This window comes from Podarcis filfolensis (assembly GCF_964270895.1).
Source record: "Podarcis filfolensis genome assembly, chromosome: 11".
In the NCBI taxonomy this organism is placed as follows: domain Eukaryota; kingdom Metazoa; phylum Chordata; class Lepidosauria; order Squamata; family Lacertidae; genus Podarcis; species Podarcis filfolensis.
In genome coordinates this window covers 34,910,559-34,925,692 of record NC_139613.1, presented here as the reverse complement: position 1 = coordinate 34,925,692, position 15,134 = coordinate 34,910,559, and the positions used below count along the sequence as shown (strand labels likewise).

At 39.0% G+C, this 15,134-nt stretch overlaps 1 long non-coding RNA gene across 2 annotated transcripts in view; it reads right to left on the bottom strand.

Moving 5' to 3' along the window:
* LOC310745080 overlaps positions 1–15,134 on the bottom strand; it is a 320,552-nt gene that overhangs the window by 10,761 nt on the left and 294,657 nt on the right. The window contains exons 8-9 of one of the 2 annotated variants that reach the window (XR_014539909.1): positions 3,207–3,308; positions 2,520–2,748 (exon numbers count right to left, since the gene is read on the bottom strand). This is a non-coding gene — a long non-coding RNA (uncharacterized lncRNA). Of the gene's footprint in view, positions 1–2,519; positions 2,749–3,206; positions 3,309–15,134 lie in introns of those variants that run through there. The other variant, XR_014539908.1, reaches the window with a different exon arrangement.

Sequence of the window (15,134 nt, the reverse complement as noted above, 5' to 3'; positions counted from 1 at the left end):
TAGGCAGGCATTCAGAAAAATGCTTGCTTTGGGTGGTGGCCTGACAGTAGCATGAAGCACTGGCTCAGTAGTGCAAATGGTCTTTGTTTTTGTTGTTGCACATGTAAAGCAACAGAGTTTATATACATTATACAGTGGTACCTTGGTTCCCAAACGGCTTACTTGTCGAACAAATCAGCTCCCGAATGCTGCAAACCTGGAAGTGTGTGTTCTGGTTTTTGAACGTTTTCTGGAAGTTGAATGTCTGACGCGGCTTACGCGGCTTCTGCTTGAGTGCAGGAAGCTCCTGCAGCTAATCAGAAGTTGCGCCTTGGTTTTTGAACAGTTTCGAGAGTCGAATGGACTCCCAGAACGGATTAAGTTTGAGAACCAAGGTACCACTGTATCTTGTAAGACTGAAAAAATGCATACTTTTTGTTATAAGTTACATTGTTACGTTGTTATAAAATACGTTGGATATTTTGTGTAAATTATGTTGGGGGGGGGGAATTATATAAGAATAAAATGTTGTAGCCAGATAATATATTGCCTACTTTTTATGCCCTTTAAGAACAAATGTGTTCATTTGTTTGTGTGTGTGCCAAACTCTTTGGCCCAGGTGGAAGAAAGCCTAGTTTTGCCCCAGTCAGGGATGACAGTTATGATTCAGGAACACCTGGGTAGCACACCCTATCTTAAAGGAATGTCAAGGAAGACCCTTTCTGTATTATCAGTCCTAGCCAGTGATGGTTGGTGTTCCTGCCTCCATCCCCACGAGCCATTAATCTGTGTGATTTATTATTTCTTTTCATATTTTTTAAATCCCTGTTTTCAGGAACCAAATCTGCTTCTCCACACAGATGCCTTGGGTCTCAACTGTGTCTCTGCTTCCCAGCACCCACAATGGAGTGGTCAGGTTGTGAGTGACCTACTGTATTTGATGGAAAAGTCTCCTTTACCAAGGCAAAATTAGAAATAAGGGGGGGGGCACACCCACCTAGTCCTTACTGTCAAAAGTTGAATGGGCAGAAGAGTTGCCAATGTACCAGAAACTGTGGTTTGGGAGAGACCTGTCACCTTAATTTGGTGCAGTCATGCCTTCTTAAGACTGAAGTTTACAAGGAGCAGCTGCATGCCTTATCCCTCTTAACAGGCGGAGGGGAGTGGGGTGGAAATCACCTCTCCTATGAGGCAGGTTGGGAAGCACCATTCTCAGACATTTTCAGTCAATACATGTTAAAGACACTTTGTCTCCTACAGATACCAGACAGAAAAATCGAGGCCTGTAATATTGAGTCTAACACCTGAGTTTGTTTTATGAAGTAAAGAGGCAGCAGAAGTGCCTTGAATTGGAAGATGTGGCTGATTTCACTCCTAGTCAAACCAACATTTCACTCAGTAGCACACCTGACTTGCGTTTGGTCCCCACAGCAGAGCTGAAAACATCTTATTGAAATGAACTCAGGGTGTTGAAGTGACCTCAACTTCCCTTGGGAACTTGAGGTGAACTTCATGCTCCAATTCATTCTAGCAACACAATAACAACATGGCTGTCAGTAGGCCTCAATCCTCTAAATAGGGCAGCTGCATAATTCCTCTCTATCCAAGCATGCTGTCTTCCTTATCCTTTAAATGACAAAATTGCATGTTGAAGCCATATTTACATATCAATCCCTTCTCCTTGGTCCTTTGCTTAGGGCTGCAACTTATGATATGCTTTGTACCCTGCCTCTAATATCTGAGTGCAAAATGTTAGGAAGAACATACAAATATATAAATCACAGATAATTCCTTTAACACAAAAGCAGTCAGGTCTCAATCCTTTCCTGGCAGTTGTATTTTGAAGGCTGGCACTACAGTTTACTTTATACTTTATGAGACCCTTCTGACAAACTGCATATTTGTTTTCTACTTGGGAACAGAATCTGAGTTCAAAATGTATTTTAAGAAGTTGAAGATGCTCTTAATAGACATTAGGTCAACATAAATTCTCCAATAATTCCCACTCACCTGCTTCACACTGTACTGATACCTAGCTGTACTGAAGAAACTATTTCAAATAAAGAACTATCCTTCACGAGCTCATTTGCTCCTACAAAAAATACAGGAATAAATGTCTGGTTCTACACTTAGGCAGGAAGAAACAGCTACAAAAAAACATGTTGGCAGACCCCTGGCTTGTATGTAGTACATGCAAAAAGGATCTATGGATTTTTGTAGACCACAAGCTTAACATGAGTCAACAGTGTGATACAGCAGTGAAAAAAGCTAATGCCTGGAATACTGAAAATTTGTGATATGTCTGAACAGACGATTGATACATAAAGGCAAAACAGTGGATGCTCGGGTTGCGAACGTGATCCGTACGGGATGCGAGGGGGTTGGGCTTTTCAGCTGGTAATCAGGTTTTAAGAATTAGTCGCCGACAAGTAAATAATAAAGAAGAATTTGAAATAAAGAAGAATTTTACAATCTTAAATTGTAAATATATATATTACAGACTCACAGTTGCTAAAGAACTCACTTTGTTTTGCCGAGTTACTTTTATTTGTTTATATAATATGGTGTATGTGTTTGTGCTGACTGAGGACAGCCTTTCCTCCCAAAACATCCTTGCTCAAAGATAAATTCATACAGTCCCTATGCATCCCTAGAGCTGCTCTGTGGTTCATAACAAGACTCTATAATACATTTAGAAGCTGAGTTTGTAGCCATTTTTGGGTATGCTTCGAGGTTCATCGGAAGTCATACTGTCATGATCAGCAGGGGCTAAAAAACATTAATAAGAGCCAGGAGGCAGAAAATGATAAGCTTTATGCTAGTAATTAGGAATAGAGGAGAATTTCATTCAGACCACAGAATTTTAAAGTTAACCAACCTCATTCATAGTGCCCAGACTTATTGTATTTTTCTATGTATAAGACGACCTTTTTTCTGAATTTTTTTTTGGTGATAAATTGAGGGTCGTCTTATACACAGGTTAATATGCTAAGTAAGCAAGGGCTGGTGCTGTGGCGGTAGCAGGGAAAAGGCAGATCCAGGAACTACAGGTGTTACAGGGTTAAAGTTGAAGGACAGTGCCGATAGGAAGGGTTAGGTTAAAACAAGCATAATTCTAACACCCACCCACCACCCAAAAATTGACTGAAGGTTTGAACACAAATAACTTGAAGATTTGTGGAATCCATTCTAAAAAACTCAGCTAACCATTGAAACCTTTTGTTTACCTTGAAATTACTCAGTTTTGCCTGAGAAAGAGGAGTTTCACCTCCAGTTCTGACTGTAGGCACTTTTAGCGAACCAGCTCACCTCAAAAAAATGGTCAAATCCTGAAAATGTCATAAAACAAAACATTATAAGAAGGAGAATAAACCTGCAACAAACCGAGTTTGGGAATCTGAATATATAATCTCTCTCTCACACACAAATAACTCCTTTTATCCAGTTGCAGCAATTACATGTATCATTGAATTTCCTACCTTGGTTGTTTTTATATATAACATTTATTTAGATTTTGAGTATTCTACTGTCAGCACTGCACTTTAGGAAGCTGTTTTATGACATTCATGATCTATCATAAAAGCTGGCAGTGGTCAGCAATTTTCTTATTTTACTCTTGCTTTGCACTATGTAATATTATGCTCTGCTTTTAAGAAGATAGGTTAAAGTTTAATGCAAAATAGAAGAGAGTAGGAGCTACGTCAGAGATGAGACACAAGCATCTTTGCTATAAAAGATGGCTTGCTCATATCAGAGGTCAAGACATCTGTGGACCATTACAGTGGTGACGGTCACTCTTTGCTAAAGTATAAAATGTATTATTATGAATAACGGATAACAGTGAATTAGCTGATGTGCAATTGAATTGGCTAAGCTATAAATAGGCAGCTGAATTTTCCAAGGGAATTTGCTGCTCAGGATCAAAAATATAATTTCAGCAGCACCTAACTCTTTTTACGATATCTGAAAAATTATTGGAATTATATTTCTCTGAAATATTCACATGCTAATTTATGAATTTATACTTTAAAGACTGCAATCCTATAATGATTTACTGGGAATAAAGCTCCCTTAGCGACAGGAGAGGGAGCGAGATGGGACCATAGGTCCTGTCTATCTGCTGTTCTGAAAAACCAGTTCCACTGGGCTCTCCCCACGACTGTCATCTATAGCAGCTCGGCTGAAAGACCAGCAACTGTTGGCTTTTTCTCTTCTTTCCATCATGGCTAGTCAGTACAAGAACTCTTGTAATTGTATGTGGGAACTAGTGCCTGATTTTCTTTTCTTCCTCCTCCCTCCCAATTCCTTTTCCTTTGGCATGTTGTCTTTTAGATTGTAAGCCTGTGGGCAGATATTGCCTTACCACTGATATTTTTCTGCTGCCCTGGAAGCCTTTTCTGACTGAAGAGGAAAGGGGGATGCTTTAATAAATAAAACCAGTGCTTTTTTTCTTTAAAAAACGTTTAGGGCTACTCTCATTTTGACCCAAGAAAATCACAATTTTATAGTTCAAATCGGGAACAATAAATACAGTAAATGGACAAAAGTGCAAAGATTCACAAAATGTTTAGGGGTATGCGTACCCCTGCGTACCCCAAGAAAAAACACACTGATTAAAACACAATGGCACTTAACTTCTGAGCAGTCATGTATAGGATTGCACTATTAATGGCATACTCATCACTTTCTATTATTTGTAATTACTCCCTCTGTATGCTTGTTACTATTTCAGAAATTACTGCTCCTGAAGTCTCAACATTTCCATTTTCAGAATGTTGCAGTTTAGTTTCTTACATTACTGGGTAAAGTTTCCTAACATCTATTCCTGTTGTGCACTTTAGAAATGAAATAAAATATATCTACATAATTCTATCTCAACAATAAATGGGAATTCCTATAAAAACCGTCCACTAAGCTATTTTACACAAATGAAACCATTTTAGAGCAATTACATTTTCCTACTCATTAAACGAAGGAAGAAAGACAACATAAAAGTATTCCCGCTCTCGTTTTTTGGGTGAAAGAATGAGGTGGGGGCGGGAAATCTCATTGATGGTTCATTTCAGTTTAGATTACTGACAGGGCAAAGGTTTGAACTTAATTTCAAAATATTTGTCAAGCCTGACGCTCTCTCTGTGTAATGAGCACAGAAGTATGATCTGGTAAGAGGGTGTTATCCGAGAAGCAGTTCCACACCAAGAATCAGTAATTAAGACTTGAAAAGTATTATGTGAGGTTTATTTCATTTATTAACTTAGGTTGCGTGATGTGGGAAAAGATTTTTCAGTTCTTTTTAGAGCTTTAATGAGCACAGTTCAAGAGATTACTACCACCTCCTCAATTTAACCAACTTCTCAACCACTGCTCCAAAGGAATCACATGAGCACTTGACCTCTGTAAGATTTTAAGAAGAAAAACAAACTTCATAAAACTTAATCACATTAGTTAAATCTGGAAGGATGTTTTAATGCTCCTCCTAAGCCACCAAGTTCTATTACCTGAAACCCATCAACATAATCCTTCCTTAGGAAGAAAGGAATAAATCAAATTGAAAAGATTTGTAATTGAATTATCCGCAGTCTCGGGGCAATTAGAACCATTTTTATTGGACACCTAGCTATAACCTTGACTGTTTCTAATTAGTTCATCAAGTCAGATAATAAGAAAATGTAGGGGCACTTTTGCAGTGTTATAAATTAAAGGGAGTTCATATTGTTGATACTGTGTGTACCACAGAAGTAATGGTGGAGATGGGCACATACAGAAAAGACAGATATAACAAAACAGAATCCAAAAATATAGAAGGAACCGATGTCAGGAGAGGAGTTCCAACATGCCAGTTGTAAGAGGATAGTCAAGTTTACTACATAGGCCAGAGACTGATATTACACTTAGGAATGGGTAGCAGGGATGGGTGCAGCCATGGACAGGTCTGTAACACTAGGGTCACGGTCTCATACAATGAAAGGGCAGGGTAGTGGAGAGGTTGGGGCAGTGAGAGTTGGCTGCACTCGATGATATCGATGATAATGATGTCTTAACTAGGCCTGCATTGGAGTGTAAAGGTGTATTTCATTTGAACAATTGTATTAAAATCATTGTTTATTACAATTTGGGTCCAAAGGTTCCTTCAGTGAGTGGGAAAACACTACCACTCATACAAAGTAGCGCCCTGATTTCTCCCAGTCTCTCCTTGCCACTACAAACTACTCTGCCATAGCCCATGCCATTATAAAGGCTCTCCTAACTCTTAGGTGCAGTGTTGGCAGAGGGGCTGCAGTGAGGGGGCAGGATAGCACCATTGCATGAATGGAGTTTGCTCACACCTTTTTTTTATCCATGACCTTGCTGTTGCAGTAAAGAAATTTTATTTATTTAGTCCTGTGTAATGCTGAGGGGTTCAGTTAGGTATAAATTCTGGGCTGATTTAGCTTAATGAGGCCTACTCAGAAGTAAGTCTATTGAGTTTAATCAGGCTTACTCCTAGGTATGCATGCATATGATTATAGTCTAAGAATATTTTGTTGCTATCATTTAAGGGTGGCATTCGCTAACCAGAGCTCAGTGGTATAGGGCATTATTGTGTGTTCTGAATAAATCATAAAATGTATCTCTAACGCCCCATTGTGTATTCTCACACACCGCTTACAGACACACAGCAGGAATTTCTGTACTCAGAGTCTCATTTTAGCAATGTGCAGAAACTCTAGACAGTATACGAAGGAAAGTAGTGTATATGTGTAATATAATGTTGAACAGAAAATGCACTGGGGATTTGGGCACGTGGAATAAAACTATCAAGTTCTTGGGGATGAGGCATTACAATGTCACGATCCTGCAAATTCCAGCTTCTTCATTACACAGACATGTGTAATATCATTTCCTTTCTAGATATCAGCTGCTCACATTACAGTTTGATGAGTGCCTTACAGAACATAAAGGTATTGTAGGCACTTTTAAAAACATTAATAGAACTCCCATCTGTTACTGATGCATGAAAGTCCAAGCTCTGTTGTGCACTGTTACAAGAAAACAGCTAGAGGAAAAACAGATACAGAGGCAAGTGACTTAACTAAGGAACATTAATGTCAACTTTATTTTCCTCTACTAACAAGGTAGTGTGGTATTTATTTTTTTTTAGTATTAGTTTTTATTTTATTTTTATAAAAAACCCTACTGGAGAAGGGTTTTTACATGGAGACGCTGTGGTGGTGGTGGGAACCAAGAAATAATACTATTCTTATCCAACAGGGTAAAAAAGAATCAGGCTATTGAAGGAAATGATTCTGTCTCCTATCCAAATTAATCATTCCCTTCTAAGTTGCTATCCCTTTAAAATGTCACTGCTTTCTTCATAAAGAGTTAAATGTTAATATTACTGGGCTTCATAACACTTCACTTATATATGAAAAAACCCAGCAATTTAGAAATAAGCTGACTACAATGGATAATATTCAGCTAAGTTTTACTCATAGTTGACATATTGACATTAATTAATCACGTTCATTAATTTCAGTTGGGCTACACAGAGGAAAACTTAGCTGAATACCACTCAGTATTATTAACATGATGTAAGGCTGTTGAGAGAGAAACAGGAGAATTAAAAAATGATTTGTCCATAGACTTTTACGCAGAAATACATGCACAAAACAATCTTGTGGTGTGAAGTAAAACTTCCTTGTCAGTTTTCCTTTCAGCATTGTCTTCCCACTCAGCTGCTTTTAAATGTTTCTTAAGTTTAAGTGCTTCAAACTCTAATTTAGGGATTTGCCACAGAATCCAAAACAAGCAGGAAAACTAATGCATGCACACAATCACTAACTCAAGCACTTATTTAACCATAGCCTCGGAATAAGAATGTAAAATGCTACACTTTCAAAACTAAAAATGTGTGTGTGTGTTTGTATGGATGTCTGTACTAACAACCTAATTAAACTTTTGGGTATGCTTTGAAACATAGAGGAGGATTGTATAGTGCAGGTATGTACATGTATTTTTTAAAACGAATGTTAAATTAATAGGAAGCTCACAAAGTCTCTCAATAACTACAAACCACCAGAATCAATGTTGCCCATCCAGCCTTCTGTCAGGACCCCTTGTGTGTATTCATGTTGATACACAGGCTTCTCCTCAAAGAACAGCCCTAGTGGGAAGCCCATTGGCTTCAATGGGGTTCCTGCTGGCACAAATGCTTTGAGAACTGTGCTGACGGTCCTTAATTACATGATCACATGCTACTTTTTCCAGCACTTATGCAAATTGGGCCCTGAATGTCTTGGGTCTGATGCACAGAAAAACAATGAACACATCATTATTTGGCACCTCTGGTTTAAGTAATAACCTATCGCGCTTTACACAGGAACACTCTCACAGAGGCAGGGATAATATCCGTTTTTCTATGGCACTGCAATTTCCTATGAATAAGGCCAGCTCTTCCCAGAATTGATTGCCTCTCCAGCGCCCTTCTTATGTTTTAAAGTCGGGACAGAAAATGTTGCAACCTGAATCCTGGAGCCTGTGAAGGAAAGAATTAAAACCTGCATTTTTTATGGAGGCACACTTATAGAATCTATATATCTATCTGTGATATAGATGAAATCTAGGGTGCTGAAGACATTTCCTTTGAATATTTTCTTTTCATCATTACATTTTTTTTGAAACACAGAGTTTTTTTAAATTAAGTACATTGACATTTATTTACATGGTTCAACCTATGTGGATGACAAAGACACCTACAGATCAAATTATTTGGAGTCATACTGGCTCATTCATTTGCAGTATCTGAATTAGCTGGCAATTTCCACTGAACATGACCAATATATATCTCTAGTAGCACAGCATCACCTTGGCTCTATAAGGTCAGTATGGATTGGAAAGTTGCAGTACAGCTCACTTTAACCTTGTGGAGTGGATTAGCTGTTGGTTTTATGGTTTTATTACTTCCACTGTTGCATGATGTTCCGCAACATCTCACATTGGTGGATCATCAGCTGCACCACAGAAGGTAGAGAAGGCATTTCATTATATGCCAAATCAACATATTTGCTCTGGGACCATGAGTGAGAGATCAAGATTGCCCTCCCTCCATTTGGTCCTGCTATTGTCTCTTTTACTATGGTGTTTCCTTTTTGGTCCCTTCCTGGCAAGGTAGTATGCAGGCGAAGGATCATCAATTGTACATCCGGTACTGCTTTTTAAAAGAAGGGAGAATTGGTCAATGTATGTGAATCAAAAGCTGAAGCTGGTCACATCCACACCATACACTTCAAACACATTTCAAGCAATGACCTTCCCCCCAATAATATGGAAATTGCAGTTTTAAGAGTGCTGGGATTTATACTTTATGAGGGTAGACTACAGTTCCTATGATTCTTTGAAGGTAACCATATTTTGTGGGTGTGTTCTGTGGGCCCTGCAGGTGTTATTGAACTCCACCTTCCATAACTCCTGACCATTAGCTATGCTGACTGGGGCTGTTGGGAGCTGGAGTCAAATGACATCTGGAGGGCCTGTTGTAGAAGGAAGGAGCATTGCACATGCTCTGCATCCAGAGAGTCCCTAGTCCAATCTTTGAAAAGGGTCAGGTAGCAGCAGGTGATGTGAGAGATGTCTGCCAGAGAGCATGGATGCTGATGCCAGCAGGACAAAGATTTCTGGACTTGATGCGCAAATAGTTTGACCTGGTTTAAGGCAGCTTACTACATTCCTGAAAGTGGAAATGTAGACTGCATGGGAGTCAAAAGTAAGAGAATGGCTGGGTACAGAAAGCCCTAAAATGCGTAGAGCATCAGTGAGTGAGCTGAGTGGGCACATCTCATGTATTCCCATTTGCCCCTTCACACATACAAGCTGAATGCCTGAAGAGCGCTTTATTAGACTTCACCTAATCAATATTTCATTTCACTGTGGAAATACCTCATTTATCATCTACAAATTGTGGAAGTAGAGTAGCAGCAACATTATGAATCAACCCTTAATTTTGAATACCAAATATTTGGCATCTGTTGTGGCTCTGGTCTCCACCACCACATTTTTTCACTTCACTGGAGCTTTGGAATTCTAATTGGAAATTAAAAAGTTCTTCTTCTAATTAGAATATAAGAGCTTGTGGTAATTTTAGCATTGAAGCATTGTATCATATAACCGAATTTCTGATATTTGTTCATCTAGTCACTTGTGTAAACAAAAGGCACAATAAAAACCAACATATCTGAAATCTTCATTAGCGACATGGGCTTAAATCCAAAGGAGCATTTGAGGAACTGTGTTGGAACTGATTTGATTTTAATTCCCCAAAAGGAGTTCCCAAAGCCATGTCATAAACTGTTTTTGAAAGTGGCAGAAATTTCAAGAGCAATTTCCCAGGTGACCTGGGGGCATGCAGTTGGGAAACATGAGACAAAAACACCCGTGGGCATCCAAAACTAGTTGCGTGAATCTTTGGATCCTGTCCATTACAGCATAGTTCTCCCCACCTGCCTCAGTCTCTGTTCCATATTGTATTGCTGTCCTTTCCTTATAATGCAAACTATATTAAAGGTCTCAAAACCAAGCTTATTGCAGGATTTCTTATGGAGAGAGGGATGCTCACATAAATCTATATATCCAGAAGAAATGAGTATACGATAAAGAGTCAATACACACCATAATCTTGAATAACCTATTACAGTGATATCGGATGGTTACAGATAATAATGTCTTAGATTGCATGTTACCCAGTAGTATATCTCAAATGATAGCAAATTCCATGGCTCCTCTATTCCCAAAAATAACAGGAAGCAAACATACCAAGCACAAAGCTATAATGCTTTATGATCAGCTCCAGTTTTGTGACACTAAAAGCTAGAAGAGTGCGAAGTCAAACATGATGTGAAATGCTTTGGATTGCTGTTATGAAAAGCAGAATTGAAATGGCCTATAGAAATGTCATCCCATTGTATTCTGCTCTATTAAGAATTAACTATTGCAATACAGTGTGTGTGTGTGTGTGTGTGTATCTATCTATCTATCTATCTATCTATCTATCTATCTATCTATATCACTTTCACACACACTCCAAAGTAATCAACTCCATCAATTACTATTCAAAAGCAATGTCAGATACTCTTGGAAAAGGAATAGTTGGTAAAGAAACAAACACATTCTTTTTTAAGGTTACATTTAACACTCTGATTTTTCTTCTTCATTTTAGGAGTTCCTTATATTACAGTATTTTCCTTTCATAATAGGAGCCTTGCATTTAAATGATGTATTAAGTATGTCACAAGCAGTTCCTTTTCTTTGGTAGGAGGAGTTAGCAGTTCCAACATTCAATTGACCTGTTTCCAAATAATCTACAGGAAAAAATGAAGATTAAGTCCTCTAACAAGAGCAGTTTTCACAGTCTAGCATACAAAGAGAAGGATTCAGTAAAAAGATGAGAGGGCAAGCCGCATTGTGCTGGCTCACTTAAATCTTATTTCCAATTCACTAAATGTGTTATTTGACTTGGCAAGTGAGCTGGTATGTGTATTAGATCAGCAGGGAGCCTAATCAAGGAGGTGCCAAGTTTGCTGCAGCCCCTCTGCACAGCATTAGCCTCAACTAGTGACCTTAAGCAAAGTGGGTGGTTGAACCCAAAAGAGAATAGCATTAACTTTTACTTGAAGTTCAGCCTGATTTGAAGTCTCCTTTTGTGTGTTATTCAAAAAAAAGAAAAAAGAAAGAAAGAAAGAAAGAAAATGCAAAAAGCATTCAACAGAACTGAATCTAGTCTGCTCAGCACCATCTTCACATGCAAGGCTTTATAGAAGCTTGCCTCCATTAATGCTGACACATGCAAAAGAAATGAAAAGCATTAACTCAGCTAAAGCACTTGATTCTGCAGCTGCAGAACAATTCACTTTGTAACCCAATAACTTGGAGGGTGGTTCCCCCCCCATCCTGATAAAATGTGAATTTGCTAATTGCCAACAAGAAGTGATTTTCAAATATTAATAGCACTGTGGACAAGAAAATAACTAATAATAGCACTGTTTATGCCATATGGCAGGGTAGATTTTTGTTCAGAAAAATTAGAACACATTTAATTTTGATCAATGATTTTTCTTTTTTAACATACTAAGGCTGCAATCCTAAGCAATCTTATTAGGAAAGAACCACCATTGAACCCAGAGAGACTTAGTTCTGAGTGAACATACACCCAATTGCATTAAAAATCTAGTTAGAATGGGAAGTTTCACTTTTTAATATGCAGCCAAATTTCATGAATGTTCAATACTTTATTTTAAATCGGAAAACATCACACCCCTAAAAAAAGTTTGTTTTGTGACAGATGTTTCCATATTTGCATTGCAACATAAAATATTGTTACAAAGGTTGTGCGCCACCTGCAATCGCTGCTGAGTGGGAGCAAGATTCTAGGGGATTCCAGGCACTCACTCTGGGTCATGCTTCCATTGGGAATCAATGAAGATGTGGTGAAAACTGTTGTGTCTTTTAAAATCATGGTTTATTTTACACATACCGGTATTTACACCTAGAGACTTCAATGGAAGGGATGCTGAACATTATGCCCCATTGCTCCTCTCATAGCTTCAGCAAGCTTGGGTCGCAAGCAACAGCCAAAATGGCCCCATGTCCCTTGGAGCAGCCTCCTCCAGCCAGCACCACATGGAGTTCTGCCTACATCCTCCTCCTTCTTCCCAGCAGTATCTGCAGAAAAACAACTCCTCCCCTTCCGCTTCTACCATCTTTCTGTAACCTCCATTTCCAAAGCCTCCTGCAAAAGGCAGTTTTTTCTGTGGTAACATCACGGCCCCTGTAATCTTGGCAGCCTCCCCCTTTCTTGTCTGATGCTTAATGTCTCACCTTTTGCCAGGGTAATGATTCTGCTTTCACTTTGTTCTTGCATGGCACCTCTCCAAGCCCAGCTGCTGAGGAAGCTGGCTTGACTTCAAACCCCACATTTACTAATAAACCAACAGCACCACTGTTTTTAGGGCTGCTTCTTGCGATACATTTATACATGGCTATACCTATTTCTGCTTCTGCTGGCGTCCTCTAACTGCCAGAGAGGGGCACTTATGCCTTATCCAAACCCCCCACAGTCTGACAGATCTGTGGTTTGTATTGTAGCCTTAAAAACGAATTCAAAGGTAAAATGAACTGGGCTTCTTGTAAGCCAGAACTGAAGGGTGAAACAGGGTGGCTAAGTTTCTTTGTTCCTGCAAATGGATAACCTCTTCCGCTGACAACTGAGTAGGCAGTGGAATGAGGTTGCATCCTGCTCTCCTAAATGGTTGAAAAAGAAAGGTTAACTCAAGCTGAAACAACTCAGTAGGCTGATGGTACATTTGTTTTAACAAGACTCTATTAATGATTTTATTTTCTACAGCTAACAGAAATTTGGTTCCACAAATGCTCCTCAGAATTTTGTTGTGTGAATGCTGATGTTGAATATTCATAGAAAACACAATTCAAAGTCACAATGTTTCCTGCTCTGAACAAATTTCTGTCGTTCATTGAGCTGGTTTGAATTTACAGCTGTCCCGTGAAACTGATTAGGAAATTGCTGCATTTTATCATTGAAAAAGGTGTAATGCTGTGCACGTCAACAGGTTCAAATTGATTTGTTGAAAATGGAAAATATAGAGTCAAAACCATTCACTGAGGTTTTGACTCTAGTTATAACAGATTGAAATGGAATAGGATTTGAGGGTTGACTTACAAAACCCCAGGAAAACAAAAGTGCACAATCAAAACTATAACCCGTCCTGACCTCGTGTTGCATTACTGGACACCACCAGCATGCCAGGGAAGCAACTGCAAGAGAGAATGATATAAAGAGGGTAAAGTCTGGAGTGAAAAGTCACACCAAACATGCTGAAAGGCTGGTAGGCACCTCAACCTTTATTCTCTAATTGGGAGGAGAAGAGCTTTTACTGCAGACTCAGTCTACAATGTAGGCCGGCAGCCCAACTGGGCAATGCCCTTGATTTACGCAGTACACAGCTGTTCTATTCTAAACTCTTTAAATAGGCCTACTTTCAAACTGGGATATATTTTTAAACGGTAAAAAGGTATTTTACTAATTTTTTAAAAAATAAAACTTTGACTGCAAGAAATACTTGAAGTTGGTAATCATTTGCAGACTTCCTTCCCCTTCCTCGCTACAGGGATTGAGGGCAGATGCACAGCTGGTTATCAGTACAACCCTTATTATGAACACCAATTATTAGTTTAAAAGATCTGCTATTACTATTTAGTTACAATCCTCCTCATATGACATTGAAGGGGGGGAGTCCAACGCCCTCCTTTCTATATAAATGTACATGTTTTTACATTTCCCCCCCAGAGTCTTCAAATGAGAGGAAACTGTGTGAGTTGAGCCATTTTATCTCTCATTTAGGGGTTGAGATTTTATAAAATACCTTCATTTATGTGATCTTCCTGGCAGGAAGTTGGCTTTGGAATATATATATATATATGGGGAAGAGCAGCAGAGGATATTAAGTGTTAAGTGCACCCAAAAACCTCACCTGCAACTAGTGCTATGAAACAGGTAAATATGAATAACTCCATCAATGAAGAAAACACTCCAGTGTCCACTAAGAAGGACCTTCTCTAAGTCTGAGGGGTCCTAAGAAAACATACTGTACAATGTGATGGGCCCCTTCCTCCATTTTAATTTCCAATAATACTCTAAAGCTATGTTGAGCTATTGTAACAAACTTAGATGCTTACTTCCCATGGACATCACTACATAAACCCATAGGTGGGAATTCACACTTGCGGTTGCCCAAGGCTGCCAGGTGCTAATGCCAGGCTTGTTCACTAAAGTTACTATCTTTTCCTTTTGTTGTCTCGGTAATATTCTCTGTGCTTTTAATTTCTTACTGAAAAGTCAAAATCACCAACAGATACACTGTGGGTCATCTAGTCCAACTCCCTGCAATGCAGGAATCTCAATGAAAGCATCCGTGACAGATGGCCACTCAACCTCTGCATAAAAACCTCCAAGGAAGGAGAGTCCACAACCTCCTGAGGGAGTCTATTCCACTGTAGAGTAGCTCTTACCACCTGAAAGTTCTTCCTGATATTTAGAATCAGAATCTCTTTTTGTGTAACATCAAACCAAGGGAGACTGTTCCTCTGTTGAACAGCTCTTATTCTCA